Source organism: Aquarana catesbeiana, linkage group LG13 (genome assembly GCF_042186555.1).
Source record: "Aquarana catesbeiana isolate 2022-GZ linkage group LG13, ASM4218655v1, whole genome shotgun sequence".
Lineage (NCBI taxonomy): Eukaryota > Metazoa > Chordata > Amphibia > Anura > Ranidae > Aquarana > Aquarana catesbeiana.
The window spans coordinates 88,573,933-88,579,109 of NC_133336.1; positions in this window are offsets into that span (position 1 = coordinate 88,573,933).

Here is a 5,177-nt window from a genome sequence, read left to right on the forward strand (position 1 = left end):
ACAATCCCAAATGTCCTCATAGGAAGAGATGGGAATTATCCACAATAGGGACACAAATGCAGTAAAAACCTGACAGGCCCTAAGGCTTCACTCACACAGGTGAACTATAGCATACGCCTGTGAGCAGGCTGTGTTTGCCCGCATAAGACGCACAGGTGTTTCCACATACAGTGGGGATCGAAAGCTTGGGCACCCCAGGTAAAAATGTGTATTAATGTGCATAACGAAGCCAAGGAAAGATGAAAAAATCTCCATATGGCATCAAATTACAGATTAGACATTCTTATAATATGTCAAAAAAAGTTAGATTTTATTTCCATCATTTATACTTTCAAAATTACAGAAAACAAAAAATGGCGTCTGCAAAAGTTTGGGCACCCTGCAGAGTTAATATCTTGTACTGCCCCCTTTGGCAAGTATCACAGCTTGTAAACGCTTTTTGTAGCCAGCCAAGAGTCTTTCAATTCTTGTTTGAGGTATCTTTGCCCATTTTTCCTTACAAAAGTCTTCCAGTTCTTTGAGATTTCTGGGCTGTCTGTCACGCACTGCTCTTTTAAGGTCTATCCATAGATTTTCAATAATGTTGAGGTCAGGAGATTGTGAATGCCATGGCAAAACCTTCAGTTTACGCCTCTTGATGTAATCCCCTGTGGATTTTGAGGTGTGTTTAGGATCATTATCCATTTGTAGAAGCCATCCTCTCTTTAACTTCAGCTTTTTCACAGATGGCATCAAGTTACCATCCGAAATTTGCTGAAATTTGATTAAATCCATTTTTCCTTCTACTCGTGAAATGTTCGCTGTGCCACTGGCTGCAATACAACCCCAAAGCATGATTGATCCACCCCCATGCTTAACAGTTGGACAGAGGTTCTTTTCATTAAATTCTGTGCCCTTTCTTCTCCAAACGTACCTTTGCTCATTCCGGCCAAAAAGTTCTATTTTAACCTCATCGGTCCACAGAACTTGTTTCCAAAATGCCTCAGGTTTGTCTATATGTTCATTTACAAAGTTCAAACGCTGATTTTTGTGGTGAGGACGTAGAAGAGGTTTTCTTCTGATGACTTTTCCATGAAGACCATATTTGTACAAGTATCTCTTTATAGTGGAATAGTGTACCACAACTCCAGTGTCTGCCAGATCTTTCTGGAGGGATCGTGCAGTCAAACGTGGGTTTTGAATTGCTTTTCTCACAATCCTGCGAGCTGTTCTGTCTGATATTTTTCTTGGTCTTCCAGATCTTGCTTTAACTTCCACTGTTCCTGATGACTGCCATTTCTTAATACATTCCGAACAGAGGATATTGACATCTGAAAGCGCTTTGCTATCTTCTTATAGCCTTCTCCAGCTTTGTGAGCGTCAACTATTTTCAGTTTCATTTTTCTAGACAACTGCTTAGAAGAACCCATGGTGCTGATTGTTGGGGCAAGGTCAGATGAGTCTGGCCATTTAAAACCTTTGAGATTGACATCACCTGGTCTTTCCAGACGATGATTGAGAACAATCCATGACACTGGCAGGTCTCAGCTTTGCAAAGGGGGCAGTGCATGCTATAAATTCTGCAGGGTGCCCAAACTTTTGCAGACGCCCTTTTTTTGTTTTCTGTAATTTTGAAAGTGTAAATGATGGAAATAAAATCTAACTTTTTTTGACATATTATAAGAATGTCTAATCTGTAATTTGATGCCATTTGGAAATTTTTCCATCTTTCCTTGGCTTCGTTATGCACATTAATACACATTTTTACCTGGGGTGCCCAAACTTTCGATCCCCACTGTATCCCCATGTAGGCACTCCCATTTATTTCCATTGGGAAACAGCAGTTGCATGGACACAGCAGCTGCTTCCAATTTGACATCTGTGCTAGTGCCCTGTCCAAAACGCACACTGACTGCATTTGGGGCCGTGCACCTGCATGGACGTCAAATTAGGGTAGCGGCTATGTCTGTGCAGCCCGTGTATCCCCATTGACATCAATGGGATTGCAGAGTAAAAACGGCCCACCCACAGATGTATGCTTTAGTATACCCATGTGAACAAGACCTAACTCTTCCCCCCATTCAATGCAAACCAAAATAAAAGGTTTTGGCTGGCGTTAGGCTTTAATGAGTAATTTTGCCTTCTAATTTTTTTTGGTAGATGCTATAGAGTTTGAGAAAACCAAGTGCTTATTAACATTCAGGTTTAGGTATCATTAAACTAAATTACCTTAAGCACTACCTCTTCAGGAGATACCATCTTCCTGACTCTTGGCCAAGAGCTGCAGCACTGCGTTTTGCCAATAACATTCCTTGTGGTTCACAAGACTAATAAAGTAGATTTCGCTGCCAGAAAATTGGCACTGGATTTTTTTTTTTTTTTTTAGCACTGAGAGCAGTGCTGTACTCAATGGCTAGCCTTCACACTAACTTTCCCCAACGCACCCCTGCTAAAGGTTGCATGCTGTCTATTCTATACAAAAATCCTTATGTGTTAGCATCAAGAGGTTTTTCACTGCCAGTAAGCAGGTTAAAGCTTGCCAAGAAAGTCTGATCCTCGATATACAGAGAAAAAAAATCAGGTTAACCACTTGCTTACTGGGCACTTAAACCCCCTCCTGCCCAGACCAATTTTCAGCTTTCAGCGCTGTCGCACTTTGAATGACAATTGCGCGGTCATACAACACTGTACCCAAATGAAATTTTTTATCATTTTTTTTCCCACAAATAGAGCTTTCTTTTGGTGGTATTTAATCACAGCTGGGATTTTTATTTTTTGCTAAACAAAAAAAAAATAGGAAAAATTTTGAAAAAAAAAACATGTTTCATAGTTTGTTATAAAATTTTGCAAACAGGTAATTTTTCTTCTTCATTGATATGCGCTGATGAGGCGGCACTGGTGAGCACTGATAGGCTGCACTGATGGGCACTGATAGGCACAGTTAAGGTGGCACTGATAGGCACAGTTAAGGCAGCACTGATGGGCACAGTTAAGGCGGCACTGATAGGCACAGATAAGGCGGCACTTTTCCAGTCATGCCCCTTCGACAGAAGCCAGCTTCTGCCTGATCTACTCCAGTACACACAGGCCGAATGTCGGCCGGTTTTGACATTTGGCCCATGTGTACTAGACTTTACTTTGTTTTAAAATCCATTTAATACTGAGATTGTACAGCTGGAAGGAAAATGCTGCCAGGTGGAAAACGGAAAATTGTATCAAATAGTTACCGTAATTTTGCTTTCTTGGAGTCAATCAATGGCAGCATACATGTGATATAGCTTCACCTCTATATAAACCCACAGGGCCTATTTAAATATATAAAAGGAAAGCTAGTGCAACCTCCCCCATTCTCCGTAAAAATAGCAAAATCAAAAAAGGGAGGGTTCGTACGCTGCCATGTTTTGGCATCAGAAAAGGAAAATTTTCGTAAGTATTTGATACAATTTTACGTTTTCCTGATGCCAACATGGCAGCATATGTGATAAATAACGAGCTAAACAGGGAGGGCTAAAATGTTTTATCAAACCTCATGGACATGGAAGCCTGGACTGTCATTCTGTTGAAGTCCATTGACAAATGAGCTCCTGGATCTTCCCTTTAGCCCCTGAGACAGATGCACTGCAGGAACCAGCCCACTGCTTTGCAATGTCTCCATAGACATTTTGCATGAGCTGCCACAAACTGACCAGAGCACGTTTTGCGATTCGGCACTGCGTTGCTTTAACTGACAATTGCGCAGTCGTGCGATGTTGCACCCAAACAAAATTTACTTCCTTTTTTCCCACAAATAGAGCTTTCTTTTGGTGGTATTTGATCACCTCTGCGTTTTTTTATTTTTTGCGCTATAAACAAAAAAAGAGCGACAATTTTTAAAAATAAAGCAATTTTTTTACTTTTGCTATAATAAATATCCCCCAAAAATATATTAAAAAACAAATTTTTTTCTCAGTTTAGGCTGATATGTATTCTTCTACATATTTTTGGTAGTAATGGCGGCGATCTGTGATTTTTATCGTGACTGCGACATTATGGCAAACACACCGGACACTTTTGACACTATTTTGGGACCATTGTCATTTATACAGCGATCAGTGCTATAAAAATGCACCGATTACTGTGTAAATGACACTGGCAAGGAAGGGGTTAAATGCTAGGGGGCGATCAAGGGGTTAAGTGTGTCCTAGGGAGTGATTCTAACTGTGGGGGGGTTGGGCTACTACTCACATGACAGCGATCACTGCTCCCGATGACAGGGAGCAGTGATCTCTGTCATGTCACTAGGCAGAACAGAGCAATGCCTTGTTTACATAGGCATCTCCCTGTTCTGCGGCTCCGTGACACGATCGACGGGAGACCGGCTGACATCGAGTCCGCCAGTCCCACGGGCACGGTCACGCTGTACGCAGCGGCGCACGCCCACTAGCCCCGCCAATTAAAGGGGACGTACAGGTACGCCCATTTGCCCACTGCTGCCATTGTGCCGACGTATATCAGCGTGCAGCGGTTGGCAAGTGGTTAAAGAATTAGCCTCTATCACTTTTGTAGGCTCTTGTCTGTGTGTTTTCTGGATGACCTTGACACTCCAAGATGACAAAGCTTTCCTGTAGCTTCCTCCTCTGAACCTGCTTAATGGACACACAAACAGCCTCCTGGAGGATTTTAACAAGGAAGCGGTTTGAAGGCAGGCATTTTAGACACTTGGTACATCCAACTTGTGTAGATTAGGTGCTGTCTCTGCTGGAAAGAATGGAGCCGCCACTTTGTAAGATTAAAACAGAAGCCACAGAAAAAAAGGTGCTCAAGTAGCATAGGCACCAACTTGTCCGCTAGGAATAAGATGTAGGACTAGAGTCCTAAGTAATTGCAGATCCAATACTTTTCCCCTTTATGTTATTCCCTGAAGTTATCGAGGAATACTGCCACTTGAGTAATGTCCCACTGAGGACTGTTTTCTGATGATGCAAAAAGAGTCTTGGCAAGGAAATCCAAGACCAGAATTAAAATCCACTGGAGAATGATATTCCTCCACAGGGCAAAGTCTCAGAACTGACCTGCTGAAACGTTTCCCTGTCCAGTTTCCCTGGTGAAAGCTGAAATGGCTGAAATTTAAACCCCTATGGATTTAGGCTGAGCTCCAATTCCAGACCCATGTGAAGAAATTATAGCAACTGGGCAACCTCTGGGTTGTGAGGATCAAA